General features: G+C 41.4%; 1 protein-coding gene across 3 annotated transcripts in view; it reads right to left on the bottom strand.

Annotated features, from left to right (window-relative positions):
• Positions 1-4678, bottom strand: part of strbp (spermatid perinuclear RNA binding protein) — a 108615-nt gene extending 103937 nt beyond the window's left edge. Inside the window, exon 1 of one of the 3 annotated variants that reach the window (XM_004538305.5) lies at positions 4575-4678. The gene's annotated coding sequence lies outside the window, so the exon portion shown is untranslated. Of the gene's footprint in view, positions 1-3047; positions 3303-4574 lie in introns of those variants that run through there. The other 2 variants (XM_004538304.5, XM_004538306.6) reach the window with 2 other exon arrangements.
• Between the last annotated feature and the right edge of the window lie 10068 nt (positions 4679-14746).

The following is a 14746-nucleotide window of genomic DNA, read 5'->3' on the forward strand; positions in this document are numbered from 1 at the left end:
CGAGATTAACCTGAAAGCACTAGTGGGAACACAACGAATATGACAGCACATTTACGCCGACATCATCCTAGTGCAAAGACAAAAACAACTAACTAACTTTAGCCGAGTCATTTGGACAGCTGTTAGCACATGATTCTCCTTATGCTGCTGAGAATATAGCCCAGAAGAAGCGGATAGTATAGCTTTTATTTTGGAAAGAGACATTTCTCTGTAATAAACTCTCTTTTCCAAAGATGAGTGATTCCTCAATCAGATACAGGGCTTGCAATATCGCTAGCCCGACGTCCTGGAGCTAGCGATTTTTTCAGTCGGGCTACCAAAATCTATCTCTTCCCTGCCCGTCGGGCTATTGTAGGAAGGAAAAATATATGGCAATGCTTTTGCATTCTTTCAGAAATGTAGCTGGGTAATTATGTCATTGGCATCGGTGAGCCACTGACAATATGTGACATATTGAAATCGCGTTTGAATTTGCGCTTGTTTTTTTGCTTTCACTTTGCAATCGTGCGAACTGTGTATAGAGAGCGACAGCACTGATCTGTCAGTGATGATAATTTGTGCACCAATTCCTCTGACATTGTCTTATTAATCGTTAGCTTACTACGCAAACATGACAAGTGAAATCTCCCGCAGCAAGCTTAAACATGTGAGAGGTTGATCACGCAGAGAATCGCTGAGCTTATGTGAGTGCGTGTGTAAAAGCAGCAGGATATATATTTTAGTTCTGCTGAGCCAAATAAGACAGGTCAGGGTGAAGAAGTGACAGCCAAAGAAAAGCTTACCACAAAACGGAGAAGTTATGACAAATCAGACTATAAGGCAAAAAGAAAGTGCAGCTTTATGGTTTCATGGACAAAAGAATTTCTGTGGCTGCAATATGACGAGCTAAATAACCAGGGGTGCACATAAGTGGTCCGCAGGTGCACATTCGCTGTCAAAATAAAAAACACGCACAAGGGTTAGGGTTAAATTTAAAAACTGTACTTTTAAGTTAAAATATATATTTATAATTTTAATAAATGACAAATTAAAAAGGCATGAACGTTTTTTTTGTATCGAAAAAATATCGAACCGTGACACCAAAGTATCGAACCGAACCGAACCGTGAATTTTGTGTATCGTTGCACCCCTAATATATATATATATGTCTAGATTCAAAGTTGAAACATCTATGCCTGTTTCATCTTTGAAACCCCCCACCCCCCCCCCCCACCCCCACAAAAAATGCTTTAAAAAAAGTCTGAGATGTCAAGGGGGAATTATGAAGAAAAGGGGAATCAGGGAAATCTGGATTATCAAAAAAGGAACAGCAAGGGAAAACAATGCTTAAAAGAAGGAGGAGGAAACAAAGACAGACTGTGCAGGGTGATCATACAATAACAGCTCACTCTTTCCCTCCTTCTCATCCTTTTATCTTGTCGATACTCAGAGTTCACTGCAAAGTCAATGCTTGGGCGAAGGAGTCCACGAAAGTGCTGGAGGGGCCTGGAGCGCACGCATGCACACACACAGACACAAGCATACGCACACTTTTTCAGCCTAACCTATGTAATGCTCACTTTGTAGGCCTGCAGGCAGATATTTGTCCACTGCAGTAAATAGCCGTGTACGACCACACAAATAAAGAAGTAAGGATGTAATAATCCTGTCTCCCCCTCTCTCCAACACGTTCACAAAGTCTACTGTGTGCAGTACAAGACGAGCATTATACGGCTGTAACAAGTAAGGACTAAAGAAGCCTGTGTTGCCTCTCAATAAATCAACTCCATTTAGGCGAGAGAGGCAACAAAGGCACCCCACATTTCCACATAACCAGGACAGGTGTGGCTGAGTGTGTCAGCAAGGGGCACCTCCTGCACACGAAAGCAGGTTGGAGAAGGGTGGAGCAAATAAAAATAACCTCAAGGCAACAGGCCATTAGTCAAGCATGAGGACCACCAGACACAAAGAAACGATAAGACAAATGAGAAGCACTGGAGAATAGCAGAGAGCAAAAGCAGCTCAATTCACCAGTCAATAAAAAGAGAAACAAACTATCTGCACATAACGAAAAAAAAATTAACAAGAGGAGAAATATTGCAGCATCAGACTAAACAAGTTAGAAAGTTCTGCGTGGTACTGCATGCTGGTAGGTGTGAAGACCTTTGAACGCTGACAAGCTGACACGCCTGCTGTGGTCTTTCGAGTTGTTCCAACACCGGGAAATGAGGCGCACGTTTACGGTTTAATGCGTGGGGTTTTTTGTTGTTGTTTTTTTGGTATGCCAACAAACTGGTTGAGCAAGACGGGAGAGCAGTTCAGCATTTTCTTCCTCTCTGTCACTCGCTCGATGACGGGCATGCACGCACACGTATAGACACACTCGCGTAATAGGACACATATACACACACAAAACAGGAGGTATATGTATGTAAGGAAGTAGCCAGTTAACCTCAGTGATGAAACTTTGATCACTTACTTTTGGTTCCCTAAATCTATGCCCCCGTGAAGGCTAAAGGTGCATTTAAAAAAAAGGAAGTAGTTAAGTAACATAGCAATTTAAAAAAAATGCATTTAACACTTCAGGAAGACTTACCCCAAAAACCGCAGAAGAAGGGTTTGATAAAATATTACAGCTAAACAATTGAGACCTTTGTGCCAACGGTATAGCCTACATATCTTACAGTCAAGTGCGGAAGTGGGCTATCAGACACCTGCTATAAAAGATGAACTACAGTCGACCGACACCATCTGGCTTCATTGTCTTATTCTTCAAAGAACGGTTAATTTTTGAGACTCAAACATGTCTGACTGAAAACGTAACACGCTCAGTAACAGTAACATTAATAAAGTTTATAGTGTACGTAGTTCCTCTTTTTGCTTTTTTGACAAGGAAAAGCGAAAGCAAAATAAAAATAAAAATAAATAAATTATTTAATGCCAGTTAACTTAACCACAACCAACCGACAGGGAGAGATAAATTGTTCAAACTCTTGCTACTAGATTCTCAACTCTGCCTGGACGGCGCGCCGTAGAAAGGCGTCAGAAAACATCAAGAAAATACTTACGAGGTTGGCAAATGGGCTGCTGGGAGTCCGTCAATGACTCAAAAAACCCCACAAAAATATATATCCGAGCAAAGACAAAACAAACCCGATAAACAAAGCTCAGTCCAACACGTGAGCGAGACGAGCTGTCACCGTCCACTCACGACGAAGAGAATAAAAAAAAATCACGAGCGCCTTGACAACCTGGGCAGCGAGCGAGCGCGAGCCCGGAGCCGCCTGCTGGTCTATCCCGCCTCGCAAGACACGAGAGCGGAGCCAAAGAGAGGGAGAAATCTCCGGAGATGAATGGCGGGAGTGCGCAGGCGCGGACGAGGGGGGGTCGACTCATTCCGCTGGAGTCAGGCTGTGAAGAAGGCAAGTGCAGAAGTGCCGCATGTATGTAATCTATAGCCTACTACTAGCTCTCCGTACCAGGAAGGGATTTTAGAGGGGGGAAAAAAATACGTGACAGCGTAAACAGCCGCTGATATATGGCGATAAAGCTATTCCTCAACCCATATGCAGACACACATAGCCTATATATACATTTACACACACAAAGAGAAAAAGACAAGATACGAGCTTCTAACTGAGCTTTTTCATTAATGTATAGCCTGTGCAGCTAATGACATTACTTTGAGAGGTTAGGCAAGAATTCACCGCAGATTCATTTATATTTACTAAATCTAATATATGTGATATCTAATCTGAGGCTTGTAAAAAAGAAAAGTCGATTGTGTCCATTAACACAATCAATTTTAAATAAAACAGAAAATCAGATGTAAGATGCTGAGTAAACAAGTCAGCATGAAAGAAAAAGTACGAGTGCTTGTTTAGTGATTTCTTTTTGTAGTTGAAAGCATTAAATACGACTTTACTGCCAAAACAACAGAGTCAAAAAAAAAAACTGAGCAAAGAAACTGATTTAAAAAGCATATGAGGAGCTATAGCCTATCTTCTCCAGGGCTCCCTCTCCATCCACGAGAGGCATTAGCTACTCTCTCTCTCTCCCCCCAGACAGTCTTATAAATAATTCAGCAAAAAAAGCTTATGCCTCTGCCTGGCTGCATGCAGCACCAAAAAGCCTCTCACGCTCCCCGGTGCCACAGCGTCAGTCTATGCTGGCGTTACCAATTAAGCTAAAATAAATCTAGAAGCAAAATAAAGTTCAATCAACATTCTCGTTTCGCAAATGGCTGTGGAAGATCAGCCAGATCAGCCGGGGATTACGAGGCTGCTGTCAACTATCAATAGCCTCATGTGCCTGGAAGAGACAAGGGGGAGAGGGGAAAAAGAGGAGCTGGAGGAGGGGGGGGGGGGGGGGGGCTGAGTTTCAATGCCTAGACGGTGCAGGGCAACCGAGGATGCTGTTTGTCCTGTCCGCGGATCTGATCGGAGGAGAGCAGAGAGTCAACCCGCAAGCGACAACAAATGAATCCAAGACATCCCGTCCCAAAGCTGCGCATCTGAATTGCTACATGCGGAGCTGGTGAGGGGAGATGAAGGGAGTGAAGGGGGAGTGTAAAGCCAGGACAAAAAGCAATTTACCTGCACACTGCTCCCGTTCAGCCTGCCGTTATTACTTCCCCACTCAGTGTGGCTTTCAGGGCTGCCGCTCACTCAGAGCTGCCCGCCGCTGAACGGGAATTTAGACGACGGGATTTGTTCACGTGGCCCCGTTCGGTGCTCCTAATTGGCGGAGCTCCTGGAGCTGCTGCTCCATTCGCACCTGTGCAGCAAACGGTGCAGCCGACAGCGGTTCACGGAAGAGAGGCAGGTGCAGGAGAGGAGAGAGAGAAGGGAAGCAGTCTGGCAAAAGGTACAACCTCTCGTAACAGTCTAATGCAACTCTTCCTCCTTGTTTTGTTTAATTTAAATAGATTCAATTTTATTTATGTAGCGCCAAATCACAACAACAGCTTTATATTGTAAAGAAAGTACACCAACAAACATGCAGAGAAAACCCCAACAGCCAGACGACCCCCACTGAGCAAGCATAAGGCAACAATGGTAAGGGTTGGGGTGTTGGGTGGAAGAAAGGATAAAGAGACACTAAGTTTAATTAAACTCCCTGAATAAGTCGGTCACATAACTAACAGCTGAAGCATACTACAGACAAATATTTTAGTTTTTTTTAGCTTTCTTTTGCAGTGTTGGCTCAATATGAGATATGAGATACATCTGTTACACATCTGCACAGCAGAAGAATTTCCGTGGCTGTCGTTTGAGCAACTTGGCCTTATCCACATCCATGAGCACATGAAATCCTAACAGGGCCACATATAGCTAACAGTAGTGTATTTACAGCAATGCATGAGTGCATTTGATTTACAGTAATTGGTGCCTAGTGTAGCCCACAGGTGCTTCTGCCACATGCATAACAACGCACAACATATTTGCAATATGCTATGCATTAAATACTGTATTTCTGCTTGAGACTTCTAAACAAGGCTGCAGCAAACCTCAGTATGTACAGCCAAACCTTTATTCCTTTAACACATGCACACACAATACACGCGCACCATACACACGCTGTTATTCATCTACCTACCTAGGCCACAGCATAGTAGCAGTCAATGGTGCGGGAGTATTTTTAGATCTTATGTGGGTTGCAGATGCTGCTGTACTCAACCGGGTCATAGCAAACAGAAATCTGTTTTCACTGTAAAATTCAGTGCCTTTTGATTTCCTGTCAGATTTCCCCATCCTGTCAACATGTGCTCTGCCTTCCATCTTCTTCTTGTGCAAAGATCTGTATTACCACTTTCACCTGAGCACACCTGTCTGAATGTGGTCATAAGTCGTAATCTGTTAAAAAAAAAATCTGTAATTTTCAGTTTTCTTCACAGCTACTGGCAGATTGGCCTCCAGGCTGTTGGCAATAATGTACCTCTGTGTTCTCCCCCCCCCCCCCCCACTCAGTTTTGGCCTGAATTAAAAGCATGTTGGGTTTTTTAGGGCAACATAGGGCATTTATAATTGACTGTGATAAATCTGGCTATGTTGCAGTTCCAACTGCAGATAATTCACAGTGAATCATCTTACAAGCTTGTGTAAATCTTCAAGACATTTCAAAATTCAAGCCGCTGAAGTCGGTTTTATAACACACCTTGATGTAGGTTGGAATAACTAGTTGTCACGGCATCCTTGAACACTACTCATGTTTCCAGACTGGAGGGGTTCCCTTGGTTTTTGGAGTCAGGGGGTGGAGAGTTATTATCTGGGAGAACAAAAGCTGAAGAGCAGAGAACGCAGCAGTCTTCGCCTCCTTGTGTTTCCGTCTATCCTTTCCTTCATCCGCCCCCATCATCTCTCCACCTCCCCCCCCCCCCCGCCCCCCAACACATCACCACAAACGCCTGCCATCTGACACCCCTCTAAGGAGTTCTTTAGTTGTCTTCTAAACACACAGGCACACACAGACACACATATGAATTGCTGGTAGTGAAGATGAGCTCCTATGTTCTCAATCCAAGGCAGCAAACTGGGCCAAATGGCACAGAGAGAAACAGACGGAAGGACAGACAGAGAGACACTCTCTTTCAGTGCTTTAATCAAGCCTATGTGCACCTCAAAAAAGAGGGGAAAGATTGAGAGGGACTTGGTGTTTGTGGACCATATAGTGAAGGTCACAGCATGTGTGCACAAACCGTTGGTCATTTGGTTCAATGCCACATGGCTGTCTGACCACAAGCTGGACACAGGGAGCTGTGTGTGTGCGCGAGGAGCCTTGCTGGGGCCGGACAGAACTTCGACGGGTAGCAGATGGTGGTGCCAGCGTGGGATGGACATGAGAGCAAGGTGGACTCACACACATGGATGAACACAGGCGGCCCTGCCTGTGGTTAGACAGCCAGTGTTGCCAGGAAGCATTTCAATAAATGCTAATCTGACTATCCAACCCGTACCACCCTTTGTGATTGTTAACAAACATGTAGAGTTTTATCATTCCTGTGTCCTAATTACTTCTGATCATTATGCAGACCACACTTCTAATTTTTGCTTTCTAATTAAAAAAGTTACCTCAGCGTATTACCGAAGAGATGACATGTCACCGTTAACAAAGAAATAATCAGCGTTGATAAAAGAAGGCTGTTTAATGCAGCACAATAGTCAGGCAGCCGGTAAGATGTCTGTGAAACCCTAATTTGTTTAAATATAGGATGAGTTTCACAATTAAAACAAAACCCTTTTGTCAAAACTGATGCACATTATACACACAGACAAACTTATTCAAAGCATAAACATACAGCTCCCCGGGCGCACACATATAAAAACATCTTCATGGGACTAAGGCTGAGCAGCTGTCTGGGGAGTGCGGGACATCTCTATTGTTGGAGTGTGATGGATGAGATGGGAGATTTGAATGCAGAGCTGAAGACTATAGACCGAGAGGCAAATTTCCTCTGCCTATAACGTGTACCTTCATTACTGCAGTCAATGGAAAAAGATGTTTTTCCTTTTTCCATCTCTCCTAAGGTGAGCACAAAGGCTGTTAAATTAGGGTCACACAGAATGAGCAGATGATGACATGACACTTCAACAACACTGGTGTTGTGTGAGGGAGATGGATTTATTTTGAGTTCATGTGCTTCGGTGCAGTTGTTTCCTATATGCATGAAAACATGTCTGGCTAGCTTTGTGAGGCAAACATGTTTGACCTTCCCTCTCCACTTACAATGTTGTAATAATTGCAAACAACGCACTTATCCTCAACCATAATCCCAATCCTAAACTTAGATCTGAAATTAAACCCCAAGTCTTAACCTCAAACTCTCAAAGCTCTTTGAAATAGTGTCAGCTAAAATGACTTTACTTTTCCAAAATGTCTACAACTCAGTGCTCACAAAAGAGGCCATGCAAATTCACCCACAGACACAAACACACAGTGTGGCTTGTGGGTAAAATAACGTGTGAACATCTGTTGCCAGTGACAGGCAATGGTAAGGTGAGATCGTGCTCTTGCCCCCACCCGAAACCTCACACATACAACCAATAAAGACACACACACTCACCCCGTCTCACACACACATACAGTAAAGCCTGTTATCCTGTGTGCAGCTCAAGCCTTTGGCTGTCAGATTTGATCTCAGTCTCTCTGTGCTGGTGGTGACAGAATGACATACACGCTCATCAAAAGGGTTGATACTCTCCTTTGTTTGCCTTAATACTGCAGGACCTGCTCACCTAAACAACAACCTGTGCAAAACTTTGTTTTCCATGCTGTAACTGGAATGGAATAGTCTTTTCACAAGTTTACTAAGAAATAAAACATGAGTAGGGTATAGTCACATTATTTTCTTGGCCCATGTGTCCACCTGTGTTTGTATGTTAGGGTCTTTATCTCTTGTTTCTTACATTCAGTTTTATTTCCCTTGTCTTGTCTTCTGTGATTAGCTTCACCTGTGTTCCCTACCTGTTACCTCTTTCCTCCGCCTGTATGTATTGACCCTGTCACCTCTTTTCCTTTGTCAAGTTATCCTACATACAGTATATTGCCAAAAGTATTCACTCAGCCATCCAAATCATTGAATTCAGGTGCTTCAAGCACTTCCACGGCCACAGGTGTATAAAATCAAACACTTTGGCATGCAGACTGTTTCTACAAACACTTGTTAACAAATGGGTCACTCTCAGTGTTATGATCCAGGTGAGCATCTGGTGTTTTCTTGCTATCAGCCTGTGTCTTCCTGTGTCCACATTGTGGGCGGAGCCCAGGCTTCTCACCTGTCATCCATTAACGGCAATCATTGAGGCAATACGTACAGCCAGCAAAGTCTTGGTCTAATTGCATTGTAGCTTTTTTGTCTATACACTGTACCTAAATTGATTTCCTTGTGCCTTCAGTTTCCCCGCCACTGCACCGCTTAATTCACCTGCAGCTTAGTTCCCTGGATGCTGGTCACTTTTGCAAGATTCTCTGCATCGATTCAAACTGCCTGTTAGAAACTAAGCATCTCATTGCACTCACCAGCCTGTCCTCCTGCCCGCCGTCACTCCTGGATTCCTGGAAACACAAGATTGGAACCTCACTTGATCACAAACTTCTTGGACGCTACCTTCCCCAGAGCCCAAACCCGCAAATCCAGTATTCACCTTTCATCACTCAGCATCTAATCAAGCTGTCCCTCTGTTTCAGTGCATCCACATTAGAGACTCCCACTACCTTCTCATGTCTTGTTATCTTGTATCTCTGTGCACGCAATAAAGTTTGTTATCTTGTCGCTGTTCACATTTGGGTCCATCTCACGTGCAGTTCCCTGGGTTCCCTTGAGCTCCCAGGAGCTCAGTGAATTCCAGCCCAGTACTGTGACAGGATGCCACTTGGGTAACAAGTCCAGTTGTGAAATTTCCTTGATATTGAATATTACACAGTCAACTGTATGTGGTGTTATAACAAAGTAGAAGTGATTGGGAATGATAGCAATCAGCCACAAAGTGGAAGGCTATGTAAAATCACAGAACAGGAGTTGGGCTCTTCAATATCATGCTCCCAAGATTGCAGGGAATAATTTGGGGATGGCCTCTTCCTGTTCCAAAATGACTGCACACCAGTGCACAAAGCAAGGTCCATAAAGACCTGGATGAGCAAGTTTGGTATGGAAGAACTTGACTGGCCTGCACAGAGTCCTGTCCTCAACACCTTTGGGAAGCTGTTTTACCTGAGAAGGGTGGGTCGACATCATATCAAACACAATGGATTAAGAATGGGATAGCACTCAAAGTCATGTGAATTTTTTGAGTATTCATGTAAAAGAATAATTTTGGCAATATTGTTTAGCTGTGTGCTGGCTAGTGGTTTCCAGATAACACTTCTAATTAAATTTTTAATTTGTAATATTATGTTACTGATATTTGATTTTTTTTGATACAACAGATGATTTGTCGAGCACTTTAATTTTAGGGCATCTCATTTTCAATAAGAGAGCACAAATGAATGGAAAATAACTTGAAATAGATTGAGAAAAGTATACTTGCATGTTATCAAACTATAGGAATTCTTTAGGCTTTTAACTAGAAAGAAGAAATGTTTGTGCAGATTCTCATTCATTTATGGCATGCTAGTCTTAAGAGCTTCAAAAAAGACAAGCTTTTTTAAATTTGTTGTTGGTTTTTAGAACTGAAGAAGTCTCTTGGATAAGAGGGGAAACATCATCACAAAGTTAAAGAAGTCCACTTGCCTTTTTAAAGTTATTAAGACCAATTAGCAGAAATTAGGAAAGGACACAAACATATGCACAGGTGCGTGAATATACACACCTGCTCATGCACATCTGCCCAAATACAGGGGCTGGTGAAATTTCAAAACTGGAAACACACAAAATCTGAATGAACAGACTTCACATTGATGGGTAGATGATGCAAAGCAGTGAAACCAAGAAGTCACTGTTGTATCAGGCTCATATTAACAAGCCTCAAGGTGTCTTAGCTTGACTGTGCAAAGTGCTGCTTATAAGACACCCCATCAAATGTTCAATGACTTTGCACTTCCATTCAAACTGTGAAGTAGACACATTAATGAGTACGGCAACAGCGAAAGAAAGCCAGGAAGCCACCGCCATCAGCGAGAGAGGAAACTGAACGACTACTGGTACTTCTGGTTGCAGCTTTGATCTTGATCTTGTCAAAGATTGTAAGGTCAGTGAGGGGCATCATCACGGTTTTTTCAATGTCTGCTTCATAAGTTGAGCCATCTCAAACACACTGTTTTATCCCAGTGAGCATAAACTGTATTTTATGTTTTAATTCAGACGTAAGAATATTCGTTTTTCCTTAGAAGTGATGAATGTTTACTATAAATTCAAGCCACATGTAATGCCAGCTGCATCAGATAATAGTTCAGCAAAATATTCACATGTTGGTGCCATATGGACTCAGCATAATGCATTCTTTAAAACAGTGCCACGTAAAAATGCATGAGTTAATTATAGTGGTGATACTAGTGATGCTTCCAATCCAGGTGAGGAAACACTCTGAAATCAGTTTAATATCTGTCTCTAACTATATGGAAATAATGCACTATAATTGAATACAGTATGTTAATTTGATCATGTCTAAATCAGTTGTGGATAGTGGTCTATTTAAAGTAAAGTTTTAGTAGTCTATATGACCAATGGACACTTTATTAGATACAGTTTCCTAGTGCTGAGTTGGATGCTTTTCTTTGCATCTAGAATTGCCTTAATTCTTTGTTGCATGGACACGGTGCTGGAAAATTTTTTAAGAGATCTTTACCCATGCTTTCATGTTGTGTACACCACAATCAGATGTACACTACAACAACCAAATGTCACAGCAGAACAAAACTCATAAAATCAGGCCATGTTTTCCTAGTCTTGTGTCTAGATAGTCCTAAGTGTTTGGACCCAGCTGGACTTCCCATTCTTGGATCTCTCTTGAATGAGAGGGTGAAACATTTTTTATGAAACTGCACTCTATGAGTAGAGATGTTTATCTGGGAAAATCAGTAGATTAGCATTTTCTGAAATACTCAGACCAGCCTGTCCAGTAATAATAACCATGCCCCATTAAAAGCCACTTAACCAAGCTTTCTTCCATATTCTGATGCTCAATTTAAACTTCAGCAGGTTAACTTGACCATGTCTAAAATCATTAACAAAGAGTTGAACAGAAAAAGTGCCTAACCGAAGATGATGCTTATCTTAAAGTATCAATATTTATACCTGTAAACTTTGAAAACAGACTGTTCTAGATTTTGAGTACTTTTATTTTGATATAGGCACAAATACTAACAAACTGATCATTTAAAAAGAAACCTTTCTAATTTGAGAAATCTCTGTCCATCGCCCCATCTGTCTGTCCTGTTATTATTCCACAACCTGGGCAATCCTCTTGAAATTTGGTGGATCTATTGCTGGGGACAGCAAAATTATGTATTCTTTTATGCACTGGCAATGATGAATTCCAAAGCATGTTTCCATTATGCCTACAAATCCCAAAGGAGTTCCAAACCTTAACCTACGTACGATTAAGTCTTAACCATACGTGAAATAGGAGTTTGATGGCATGTTAAAAAGAGAGCCATCGAGAAATTCTAACTTTTAAAAATATTTTCTCTTGGATTTCCTGTGTCAGATGATTCCAGTCACCCTTGAGTAGTTTGAGAAAGCTGCAACTCGTAGTAGTAATCTCCCTAGTGTTCCTGTTTGTGTTTCCCTCTGACTTCTTAACTGTTTTTTATTAATGTCTTTGTTGGCTAGTTCCTGTTTTACATTTTACTTACTTAGCTTTCTTTTGTGTCTTGTACTTCCTTTCTGTCCTTCCAGATTCCCTGATTAGTTTCATATGTTGTTAATTACTGTCACCCTCCTCACCTTTGTAATTATTATATTGTTACATTCTGTGGCTAAATACTAGAAATCTTGTTTACATACAGTTTTCATACAACACCTAAAACTGTAAGGGAGCTTTTTTTTAAAAGTATTTTTACTGAATGGGTGCTCTAAGTACTCAGTCCATCATTCTGTGGTATTTTATAACCACCTAGCCATGTCACAGTACATACCCTTGTACCTTAAGAGGTCATGTAAGAACTACCAAACACTAGACCTCTATACACAATATGTTAAGTCACTGAAATATCCCATTATTATGATTAATTATTATTCCTAACTTCATTATCCTCTAGCTAAGTGTTACAGTAATTGTGTAAGTGCTGATGCCTGATAGATGGTGTGGGTATTGGTGTGTTTAGAGCAGAATATTAAGAGTGAAGCAAATCCCTGGGACTTAGGTCCAAAGGAATTATGTATGACTGACACTGCTCTGTTTGTAATACCATCTATTGTACTCCTGCTATCTCCCTCTATTTTCCACTCATTACATCACTCTGTCAGTCTCCAGCCCTCTCATTCAAAACATTAGCATCCATTTCAGTCCTCCCACTTGCCTATTCGTGGGTCACCCTATGGATTCTGGGTAGTATGATGAAAATGACACTAGGATATTTGCATCTTTGGGACTAATCCACTTTTAATGTGTCCCAGCCTTCTTTTGTTTACGAATCTGGCATGTTGGGTTTAAAGGTGTTAATTACAGTTCAGTTTTAGAGAGGCAGCTGTCCACTCCTCCTTAGAGAGCCCACAGCACAGAGAGACATGTGTGTGCGTGTTTGCAAATGTGCAATTAGAATCATGTGCCAAATATTATTATTTTTTTGCACAGATCTGCCACTGGGACGAACTTGATTCATGCAGGAGAGTGTGTACACAAACACATTCACAGTGACATTTTCATGCTGCTTTTCATCATCCTGCCACTGATAAAAGAATTTAATTTCCGTTGTGGAGCAGTTTATTACAATTAAGCCTTTCCTTATGGACTTTTTGTCACTTTAGTCTTTTGATTAAACACAATGCAGACCTTTGGGATTATGCCTTGAATAGAAGTTCTGAATCTAAATCATGTTTATATGAGTTTTAGTCACAGCTTTGTACAAATATCCAAGTGTTCCCTTCATTAGCATGGATTGACAGAGAAACTGCAACATTTAATCTGTAGTGGTCCATGAAAAATAGAAGAAGGAAAGAAAGATTGATAAGATGTATAGATTAATATATGGCCAATATGGAGGCTCTTTATAAAAACAAAGAACCTCCATAGTGGTTTTCATACAATGCATGAACAGGCTTCCTCTTAAGCTGGATTATGATAGTCACTTCCTGAATTATTCCTTCCACCTTTAATATCTATCTTTTTAGTCAAAGCCATCTTTTGGGGGGTCCCCCCAAATTCTGTACTTTTCATTATTGCTGCAGTGACCTGAGAAAAGATCAAAAAGTGCAGGTAGTTTTAAAACAAATTACTTTGTGGTTCTGATTTCAGTGATACACTGCAGACATACCAGCACACACAGCAGGTTTCAGATGTATGATCAAGGTATTGTTCCTATGATCTACAGAGATACAGCTTCTTTTTAATGTAACTATTTTGTGATTTTTGTCAGACATAACCACAGAGAAAAAAACAAAGAGGAAAAAGATAAATAGGCAGAAGCTCCAAATCACATATTACAACCCCCCCCCAGAAAAACTGATTCATTAGCCGAGTAAACAAAGCCCAATATATCCTCTATATTAATATAACCGTAACATAGATTATCAGTAGGTTGAAATTTAACGTTTAAACTGCAGTAGCTGTCACATTAGTCACATTAGAATCAGTCGATGTATGTGGGTTATCATTAGGGAAACACTAAAGAAAAAAGTAATAAAGCAAAAAGGATAAAAATGTAACGTGGGTGTATGTAGTCAGTTTGTAAAGTTTCTTTTAAGGTGCATGACCACGTGAGTGTGCTCACCAGAGAGTGGGAGATAGAAAATAGAAAGATGACAGAGGAAGGGGAAAATCAAGACAGCTTGCCAGGAAAAAAAAATCTTGTCTGTATTATGCGCAAATGTACGTGTGCGTCTTGGGTTTTGACGTCTACCTCTGATCTGCAGGCTGAGACGAGATTCACACCTGCTGAAGATTCTCATCCCAGACACTCAGAAATCTGTCACCACCACATTTTGGTCTCTCTCTCGCTGTCAGATTTTCAGGGATCCTATTTCCACCCTTATGCTCGGTTTGCTTCCTTTCTCCAACTTTTATGTTAATTTATTTCTCACTTCTGCACTGGGTTTTAAGGCAGATTCTTTTCCCACAGAGATGTGATCTTTCTCTTTTTATAACCTCTTACACTTTTTGATCTTTCTCTC

Source organism: Maylandia zebra, linkage group LG7 (assembly GCF_041146795.1).
Source record: "Maylandia zebra isolate NMK-2024a linkage group LG7, Mzebra_GT3a, whole genome shotgun sequence".
Taxonomy (NCBI): Eukaryota; Metazoa; Chordata; class Actinopteri; order Cichliformes; family Cichlidae; genus Maylandia; species Maylandia zebra.